Source organism: Paramormyrops kingsleyae, chromosome 19 (genome assembly GCF_048594095.1).
Source record: "Paramormyrops kingsleyae isolate MSU_618 chromosome 19, PKINGS_0.4, whole genome shotgun sequence".
Taxonomy (NCBI): Eukaryota; Metazoa; Chordata; class Actinopteri; order Osteoglossiformes; family Mormyridae; genus Paramormyrops; species Paramormyrops kingsleyae.
In genome coordinates this window covers 27,498,515-27,510,005 of record NC_132815.1, presented here as the reverse complement: position 1 = coordinate 27,510,005, position 11,491 = coordinate 27,498,515, and positions in this window count along the sequence as shown.

Genomic DNA, 11,491 nt, shown 5'->3' with positions numbered 1-11,491 from the left:
CTCGATTTCTGTTGAGACATTCAAATGGTAGAGTCAGAATTTGGCGTAAACAGAATGAGAACATGGATCCATCATGCCTTGTTACCACTGTGCAGGCTGGTGGTGGTGGTGTAATGGTGTGGGGGATGTTTTCTTGGCACACTTTAGGCCCCTTAGTGCCAATTGGGCATCGTTTAAATGCCACGGCCTACCTGAGCATTGTTTCTGACCATGTCCATCCCTTTATGACCACCATGTACCCATCCTCTGATGGCTACTTCCAGCAGGATAATGCACCATGTCACAAAGCTCGAATCATTTCAAATTGGTTTCTTGAACATGACAATGAGTTCACTGTACTAAAATGGCCCCCACAGTCACCAGATCTCAACCCAATAGAGCATCTTTGGGATGTGGTGGAATGGGAGCTTCGTGCCCTGGATGTGCATCCCACAAATCTCCATCAACTGCAAGATGCTATCCTATCAATATGGGCCAACATTTCTAAAGAATGCTTTCAGCACCTTGTTGAATCAATGCCACATAGAATTAAGGCAGTTCTGAAGGCGAAAGGGGGTCAAACACCATATTAGTATGGTGTTCCTAATAATCCTTTAGGTGAGTGTATATATACAGTATATATATCCTCCTGAGACCCCACCCATTCATTTATGTCCATTGTAGTGGACATTTTATTTTTGCATCTATCTTTTTACTGATGTTAGGAAACATATTTATTCCTGTTGTGCACTAAAGAGGACATGCTATGAAATGAAAAATAAAAATAAATTTGAAAAAATCTGAATTGTAAGATGTCTTATTTCCTTAATGGTCTTTAAAGTGAAAATTGTCATCTGTTATTATATTGTGTAAAAGCACTGAAGTGAGCATATTAACTTGCAAGTGGTGTGCAGTCAGAGAAAATGCAGGTGAATGGTATATTATTTTGGGAGAGTTCAGTGTGGTCATGGGAAGACAGGGAATTTGAGCTAGTTGCAGATGAACAAACAATGTGGAATATGGTCCAAGTCTCTAAAGAAAGCTTGGAATGTGAAAAGGGAAGCCAGTTTCCTAACCATTCAACGATGACCCTGCCCTCAAAAGAGTAGCGTTTAGTGTCATATACATGTCAGATTTACCCCTTTGTAATTGTGTTTAAACTGGAGAATTTTTTTTATTTTTTTTTGTTTTGGTGGAAATCTGTGTATCATCAGCATAACAGTGGAATAGATGATCAGCAGGTGGTCAATTTCATGTCTGTGTACGATTTCAGTGCCATGTGTAGCTCGCGAAAGACACGGACTGCAGCTCACATAGCAGTTCCATTCTTAATATTTCAGGCAAGGCAGGAAATGAGGGAATGGTTAGAAATACATCTAAGTTGATATTTATGCCTCTTCAGTGAAGGGGGTTTAGCAGGCAGTTTAAAGCCTTATGGCAATATTCCAGTTCCAAGGATTTTGTTATTTTTTTGTACCAGTATGAAAAAGAGCTGTTGTTTTTAAAACATAGGAATGGGATCAAGGGAACAAGTTGTTTTGAGTTACACCAGCAGGAAGCGAAGGACACAATTAACCATTGAGACTTAACCATTCACTTAGTAGTTTTGATCCAGTTTCAGGTGAGGTAATGGCCATAGTCACGTACACCTTAAAGAGTCTTTATTTTGGTATAAACAAATCAAATTCAACATGATGGAAACAGCACTTGCAGTCTATGTATGTCTATGTAGAGGCTCAAAGGTTTGTAAGCTGAAATGATGATCTTCCTTTTATAATGTGAACACAGAGTATTAGGAATAAGTGAGAATACCCATGAGATGTTTGATAATGAAGGTTCAAATGCCAAATGGCTTAAAAGGCTGTAATTTTGGTAAATAAAAAAGATGTCCTTGAATGTCCAATCTGACTAGCTCTAACAGATCTTTATAGTTTGTTTTCAGTGGGTGCTTTGTAATGTATAATATGGTGGTGGGCTCATTATCTTTAATTGTACTGTACTGTACTGTTGTAGGACCAAAGGGAGAAAGGTTTTGGAGTACGCTGAAGTGGTTCCAGAGCCGTTCTATGATGAATTCTAATATCCAGAATTCTAATATCCAAATGACGACCCAAGAGGACACTAGTAGATCTGGGTAGTCTTTGTTTTGACAGAAAGCCCCAGGAATCTTCATACGTGTGTTGACCACTTATACAGCGGTGGACGAAGGAACCCTCATCATGACCCTCCCACTGAGATGCTCACAAAGGCCTAAGGAGTGCGGCTGTTATGACACGGTGCTGCAGGAGTGGTAGTTTGATAACTATGGCCGTAGACTTTCTGGACTTGGGTACTGTGGCCATTCAAAGGTAAAATTTGGTCAAATTCAGATTTGAATTCATGGGCTGTGTCTTCTATACATGACCCGGAAGATTTGATTCTCCACTAGCCATTATCTCTGTTTTGATTTAAACAGGACAATTATTATTGTCTGAGTTCTTGTGTTCTTGAGTCACCAAAGTGATTGAAGTAGACATAGTCATACAGCTGACAATATAATAAATCATCCAGGTAGGCTGTGACATCTACCCCTCCCTCTCAATTTTGATCATCTGTAGAAGCACATTCAAGGCACCAAAAAGGTAGATAGACTGCAGAAGGTGGAGGCAGAGGATCTGTCATTTGAGACAAGGCGAGTGGAAGCGGAGCCGGGCCCCTATGGAGTTACTTTGCTAAATAAGGCCATTTGCGAAAGTGCAGATTATCAGGTTATAGTGACCAACCCCCCCCCCCCCCCCCCATACACACAGGCCCAGGATGGCTTTTCAGATGGGTCCATTATTTCCTGCTGTCTTCAGCAACACTTAATGTCTCATCAGTGCTTTGAGCATGTGCGTGATGCTGACGACTGAGCCTTCGGCCTGGATGCAGATCGATTCTAGAAGCAGGAGTGCAGATAGAGAGCCTGCAATTCCAGGCACGTGAGGAAATACCTGCAGAATATCTGTAATAGAAATTGTGCCCATTTTGGTTGATGATGCACATAACAGCTAAGTATATTTTTCTGCATCACCCACTTTTATCAGCCATAAGTTTTCCGCTGGATCCTTCATCTGTGTTTTTGTGCACTTTCTCTTATCAAATCAGCATTTGATTTAGAAATACTTCTGATATGTCAGCCCTGAACTGAAGCTATACTGTGGAGCCAAGTATCTCATTTATACCAGAAATCCTTGTTCCAAAGTTGTTTGAAAAATGGCAATGCTAGTTTTTTGGGCCAGTTGTTCACATCCATCCTTTTAAGAACCATCCATAATAATGTCAGTTTGATAGATCATACATCACATTTTTATATGGCATCATTCATTTTTTTCTGTTTTTTATGTCTGAAAATACTGATAAGAGTGATTGGGCAATTTTATTAAACTGTTTATACATTTAATATATGATAGTATATATTAAATATAATATTGCATCTAATATTTATTATGTAATATGTCATATTATTATGTAATATATGACTATTATATAACATTATTTATAAACTATTATTTGCACAAAAAAAACAACTAAAATCAAATATTAAAAAAGAAAATTCCATTTATCCATCCATTTTTCAGGGTTGTGGGGGGGTCTAGAGGCTGTCCTCAGGCTATGCGCACAAGGCAGGGACCAACCCAGGATGGGGTGTCAACCCATCGCAGGGCACTCACACACCATTCATTCACACATAAAAGAAAAATACATTTTAACCCTCTGGAGTCTAGGGGTAGGGAACACACTTTCACTGACTGGGGCATGGTCACACATTTCATTCAATATCTTAAACTTAATTCATGGCAAATTAATTATTTCTTATATATATATATAAGAGATACATTGAATATCAATCAGGTAATTGGGGTTTAATTTTTCAGATCCACTGTTCGCCAACAAGAATATTTTCAGTTGCATAGTTGTATAAAATGACTTCCCTTCAAGATCTTTAAGACAACAGCGACAGAATCACATCTGATAAAACACTGTGTGTTTTACCCTGGATCCTATATACTGTCATTAAGCTAATCAAAGTAGATTTCCACTTAAAGGAGATGAAAAAAGCACCGGAGTGAAAGCCTGACATCCCTGCGTGAGGTCACTCCCAGAACTGCTTTAGCAGCGATAACAGGAAGCAGAGGCAGACGGGGAGGGGGTTTCCAGGGGTGCTGTCCTGAGCTGTAGGGAGCCCGCAACCTGCTGCTTCTGGATCTTAGCCCCCCGCACAGGTGTCTAATGCAGCAGATGGCCCTGGGAGAGACAAGTCACAGATAAGTGAAAATTCTGTGAAACCAGGTTGATTACGGCAAATATTTTTATATTCTCTGATCCTATAGTATCTACCATGCTTTTATATTCTTTTATTTTTAATATACTGTAGCAAGCACAAATATGTTTCTTTCATCTATAAACAATTGTATTTTCAAAGCCTCCTTCCAATGAGACTTGTTTTTTATTTTCCACAGCTGAAGATCTGTGCTTATAAACTTTGACACAATTTTGTTGTTATTCTAGATAATTGGATTATTGTTTAAAAAAAAAATCAGCTATTTAGAGTAAGCACACTTGTTACAGCATGTTGATGTGGCTCACCGGGGGTCTGAATAATACTGCTATTGCAGATTGTGTGCAGGCAAATCCAGGTTACGTTTTAATAAGGTGACCCTGACTTGAAAACTGAAATCGTTCTTCAGTGAGGGAAAAGCTTGGCTATTCTGTGACTCCTACCTAACAGAATTGACAGCTTAGCAAAACCATTAAAGGAATCTTATTATAGTTGGGAAGCTATTGGAGAATCCTTGTTGTACTCCAGGGAGGAGGGATGTGTGTGGATGCTGAGAGAGTATGGAGACAATGGCAGCTGGAGCCCCCTGTTTACTCGGTGCAAAATGAGATCGTCTCTCCACCTGGCTTTACAAAGAGTACATAGGAAGCCATGGTCAGTCGTGGGACTCTGCCTCACCAATCACTCCTTTGGTTTCAGATCCCTCTCACGCTAAAAGGCACGCTTCGCTCACCGCAGGGTTACATCGACTTCTGTCTGTCGGAGGGGGCTGTGGCAGGGACAGATGGCGACCTCAGATACAGCTCCGCTGGTTCTCACCGAGCAGTCACTTGAGCTGCGTGTGAATGCGTTTTGTTTATTTATTCATTTGTTCATTTATTTATGATTTCAGTCCTTGTGTGTGGGCAAAGAGGCAAGCAGAGAACAATAAAAAAGGGGAGCGACACATGCAGTTCCACATAACATCATTTCACTTGCACAACCCACTGTTGTTGACTGACACATAATAGCACATTACGTCAGCTCAATATATCATTACCTTACCAATATAAATGGTGTAATGTGGTCTTTTGGGAACAGGTTTATGAGAAAAAAGGAAAGTCCCTCATTGGATGTCAACAATTTTGTGAAAGTGACATACACATATAACCGGATAGCAATCTCAGAGTCCTCTAGGTCAGTGTTTCCCAATCTGGTGCAGGTTTTTGCTCCCTGCTAGACAGTCCACATTTTTGCTGCCCTACTAGGAGCTGGGAGGGAGCAAAAATGTGGACTTTCTGGGGGTCCCCACAGACCGGGTTGGGAAACACTGCTCTAGATGAGCCACAGACTTTTAACACTAGGCAAGTTGTTTGTGTTATTCCTGTCCACTTACATGCTTGCTCTGAGTGCTAACGTTGCAGTGGAAACTGTGGCATTTGGGGACTTCCTCAGTGTGTGACCTGTCCAGCCTTTGTGAGGACAATAGGCTCTGGATCCTGGATCCTCAGGAGAGGGTCACCTGTGGTTCAGCTGTTGCCCTGTAACCTTCCCTAGCAGCCCTGTAACTCTACACCCTGTGCAGGCCAGGGCAACACAACAGCCTTCCCTACTCTCTCCTTTTACTTTTTTCTTCATCTTCTTACCACCACACATACACACGCACTCATTTGCATATTGTCAATCGTAACATGACGATCACACTCTGAACTCAGGGCAGTTGTATTTTTTTAAGTGTAATAAAGACGTGAAATCTCTTAGGCTGACTGGTGAGGACTGTCTTCTAGGATGTGTCCCATTATGCTAAGTGCATAAAAGTCAAGTAAACTAAGAACAAGGGTTTCCAGTTGCTTTATTGGAGCTGCAAAGTGATGTATATGTGCTGAAATGTGCGGGGGTGTAGACAGAACCCCCCCCGCCGCCGCCCAACCAAAAATCCTGCAACACAGAACCACAAATGAACATTTTGTTTTCTTTATTTTTAGAAGAAACCTCCCACTTATTTTAATGAAATGAATGCCCCAGCAACATTTACCAATCAATGACAAAAAATTATTAGCACTTATATTTTATAAAAGTTGATTTGTTTTATAGAGATATCCCCTCCAGTTTTTTTTGGTTGTTGTTGAAATGACTATACTGTATATACATGGGGGTATTTGCCCAGAATTTGTTTTCCAGTCCTGTCCAGTTATTCCCAGAAGCTCTTTTGGAAAGATTTTGATTAAATTACCAGAACGTTCAAACGGCATGTGTACTTAAGGTCACAAGAAGGTTAAGGGCAAACATTACAATTACTAGGATGTGCACCTATTACTCAGGCTGTTCCTCAAATTAATTTAAAAAGAAATAGTAAAATTTGTAGCTAAGAATGATAGAAGTATTTATACCATCCATCCATCTATCTTCCATACTGTTTACTCGCTACAGGACCGTGTTGAGCCTGGTGCCTGAAATTTAAACCAGTAGAATACATTTCCTGAAAGCATATAACCTTTATGTAAATATAACATTTTTGTAATGTGAATTTTCTGTACTACATGGGTCAGGCAAGTGTGTCTGTAAACAACATGTTACAAATACCCTCTTAATTTGTTCTGAGTATCAGTATTTACCTTTTTTCGGATGAGCTGCCATTAGAGTTCAGTAAAACCTCTTTAATTAGCAGCTATTCTGCAGGGGAGCACAGAGAGCAGAGGTTACGGAGAGACTGGTCTTCCTAACCTTGCGAGTAGATCTCTGTTCCATATCAGCGTGTCAGCACAGAGAACAAGGCTTACATAATGGTCTCGCCTCGAGGGGGTGTCTCATCTTGTGAAACCTGCCTAGTAACAGAGCTTCAGAAGCCCCCCCCCCCCACACACACACACACACACACGCACCCTGCCCTTCAGGGGAGTGTGAGACACATGCAGAGAGTTGCAGTGCTCTCTCCATCTCCGTCTACAACCCCTGCCGCCCCACCAGGGCTCAGTCAGCCTTAATGGATGAGTGCTGGTTATGTAACTCACTTATTAGCCACGCGCAAGAAAAAAACAGCAGCACTGCCCTGGAAATGACGCCTGTACTCCTCAGCGGCCGGGGAGCTCATCAGAGCCCCGCCACTCTAGGCTTCACTAAGTAAAGAAGCTCAACCCGAATTTCTCTAGTAAAAATATCCAGCTGTGCAAATTGGGTCAATTTCTAGGTCACTTTGAATGAGTGGCAGATATGCAATAATAATGTTATATCAAGGGATACTAACAGTGTCTAGTAGGTTAGCTTTTTGACTTAATACTACACTGTATTGGCTTATACGTCTCAATGAGATTAATGACTGTCATTTTGTGAAACAGGTACAAGTAAAATACATTCATTTTAAAGAAGCCATAATGAGAGGAACGTTGCTCCATTTTCACAGACTTTCCCCTTATTGTTATGCTTATTATTATTAAAACGCTGAGCATTTTATGAGGCTATGGGGGGGGGGGGGGGGGCTGCTGTATAACCCTCACCTGCCTTGCAGAGGATGATGGGTAATAGCTGGCTGGAAAGGGCTTTTGTTGAGGTGATTCAGTCACAGGCAAAAGGACAGACCTTGCAACAGTTTTAGGAGAAAGCAAAGATATTTTTAAAAACTATTCTGAGCCTCTTTTGTACGACATCCATTAAGTTTGCCTCCACTGCACACTAAATACTGACTCATCAAACATTAGGGCCTATTACGACCAGCAACCTCAAGAAATCAGTATGTCGTGTTTAAATTGTCAGATTCTCAGTATTTAAAATGTCTTTCATATTCATATTTATACTCAGTTTGTCACTGTTTTCTTGTACTATGACTAACGAGATAGTAATTTCATCTTAGTGTATGACCTATACGTACAGCTGGAGATGACAGTAAATATACTTTGATTTTGATCATTTTGCAGATATACTCAGCTCTCAACAGGCCATGTGCAATAACCTGGAAGAATAATAACACTCAGACAAGCATCAGCAATGCCTCACTATACATTAACACGTTTCATTATATCCAGTGGTCATTCCATCAACACAAGTGTACTGTTTAACTTCTGGACTGTAAACATGCTCATTCCATCAGTCTAATGTGTTCACACTACATCAAATGGCAAATTACAGTTTGATATTATGATATTATGATGCATTCAAATTAACAATGTTGGGAAAGTTACTCGTGAAATGTAATAGTTTACAGATTGTTAGTTACCCTGTTAGATATGTAACAAGTAATGTAGCTATTTGATTACCTCATGAAAGTTATATGACTTTTGATTACTTTTTGATTATTTTTCTAACAAATGTTTTAAAGTGGGCAATAAAGCTGAAAAATCAATCTTTTCCCAACAGCTTTACTGATCCGTGTTGTCTAGAAATATGGTAGAAGAAGGCATTTCTGCATGTAGAAAGATGCAAAGCAACAAAATCAATGATTCTATATATTATATTTAAGCTTTTTACCGAAAAAAATATATATTCCGATGTAACCCCTTTGATATCATCAACATTCTAACTGTAATTGCATTGTAATTGCATATTTTTCTCAGTTACTGTAATGGATTACAATTACATTTGTTTTGTAATTTATGTACAACCATTACGTGTAAACTGGTTACTCCTCAACACTGGAAATGTAGCAGCATTTTCATAGAACTATCATTGCCTAACAGAAGAGTATATTACTGGGCAGTGGCAGTGTTTGAAAAGAGATAAGACTTGATGTGCCTGAGTGACAGTATCGAGTTCTGTAGTTTGCTTTCAATAGACTGCCATGGGACTTGCTTATGTCCACTATGGAGCTTCACCATGATTGGCTGGACAGAGACGCTGCTTGGGAGTTACACTGCAACATCCCAGACATGAGGCCTGTCAATGCAGGTGAGTCATAACCCCTCAATGTATCTGGCGGGATCTCCATGATTCATATTCATTGCACGGACTGTCGTGGAAGGGTAACCTATGAACTATGATCTCATTTTTTAACACCCTTAGCAGAGACACCCAGAGAGAGGGCAATTATTTGACCAAGGCGTCTTAAGCAAAATAAACACAACCCACACAGGACATTTTTCAAACTTGGCTGGGTTTTTCAGTCCTTTGTTTATCGTCCCCCAGTGGTTTTTACTGGCCGTCAGTCGTGCTGAACTGCATCTTTAAGATGCTTAATCACACAGTCCAAGTAATATTTTGCCAGACTGGCTGGATTGTGACCAGGTTTTCAGGTAGTTATAGTTAAAAACCATGGCAATGCCTCGGTTCATGAAACAGAATTATAGTCTGACACAGTGGAAAGTGTGATTTTTGTTATCAGCCTGAGAACTTTCTGTGGTCCTGGTGGAGCATCCATCCTACATGACATATGGCTACACCAGGGATCCAATTAAATCTAAACTCCACCCTTTCATCCCAAACCCCCTTCGCTCCGCCTCTAACGCCTGTGTGCTTGTGGCCTGTGCACTGTTAAGGAGGCACAGAATAGTCATTGACAGATTGGTGTGTGTCACAGTCCTGGCCGAATTCCAGCCTAAATGACATAACAATCAGCTGTGGAAGCTGCTGGTGGAGCAGATGCTAAACGAATGTATCCAAATATTTTGTTTCCATCTGGTGATAGTGTCACCCCCCACCCCCCCATCCAGAATGGGGCTTGAAAAATGAACTTAAATTCAATACAATCTTGGAGTGGTTTCACTGGGTAGGTGAGGCAATGACCAACTAAGCAGATAAAAAAAAAAAACACTTAATCTGTAACTTGTCCATGATGGAATATTAATTAAGTACATTCTTAAAAAGACAAACAGGAAGTTAGCCTATAGAACAAGGACCTTTGATAACATGAGGATATGAGGTGGCTCAGGCACGTATCAGTCATGTCTTTGCTTAGCGTCAGTGCTAACCGGGCCTTAGATGTAGCCTTAGTGACTATGCATATGGCTACTGGCAGGTTTGCTTTTACTTCTATCCAAGTACACTTCCTGCCATCTGCTCTTAGGCTTCTCCTTGACTGGAGTTAGGCTGTGATACTTGTGTTTGTCCAGCTAGGAGTAGCAGCCTGTGTGGATGAGTGTGATCACTCTGCCGTCACCAAGAACATGGCCGCCGATTCATTCCTGGTTCTGACCAGGTATTTTCTTTGGGCAACAGTGAGCATCAGGGTTTCATGATGTTAAAATTAATTTATACTTTCATTTTGAAAGCTATATGAATGAGGCCAGTGGTTCTCAGTAATAAGTCATTCTTCCCAAATGGCCGTCAATTAAAGGTTTTGCTGAACCAATGTATAAAATGATATGCATACTCTTCATCTGTCCTTTTGATGTGCAATGCTTCCTATAGCATCTAGAGGACATGTTTCTTATTTATACCAGAGAAGGGCCTTAAAAATAATACTCATACTCTTAAACAGCATGAGATTACAAGCAAAAACTGAAGCACCTTTAGAATTTCAAAGAGAATTGTAGCCTGACACACATGACACAGGAGGAACGCAGACACACACATATATGCATACACATGTGCACATGCAGGCAGTCTGTGAGACAGGGTGGGGGCCACCAATCAGCCGAATGGCCACCAGAGAGGATTATGGGAAGGCAGCGCTAACAGCAACCTCTCTTCAAAGCTGTCTGCACTACAGGCACTGAGTGTTTCATTATGTCCCTCGTATCCGCACTCACTAATTTACTAATCTTGTCTTGTCTCTCTTTCTCCATATTTCTTACCATGCTGAGTCACAGCGCTCCCCACTGTAAATTACCCAGCCGGTTCCCACACCATAGCTGACCTGTTAGCATATAGCACTGCATTGCCAAACTGTTTATTGTATATCTAAGAAGGTGGCCATTGCAACGCTGATGTGCAAACACCCCGGCACGTGTGGTGAACCTGGTGGCCTTGCCCACTTGCTGAGCTGTGGGACATGCTGACCTCTGGTTGCCATGGTGGTGGAGAAACAAGTTTTTTTTTAAGTCAGCAATTTCAGTGTGCAGTCAGTTTGGGACCTCCTCCAACATCACACATGCAATGGAGGCACGGCTGTGGAGGCTGCCGCTAGCCCCACATCCCGGAATCGTGGTCTTTTCCGCGGGCGCTGTATGCCGAGAGGCTCAGTCCTCATGAATGACACTGCTGCACAGCCACTGCGTCACATACTGTATCCGATCATCTGTTTGGAGTCCCCGACATGTTCAGTTAGCTTATTCCTCCTGTTGTTAATGGCTAGGCAAGCGTGAC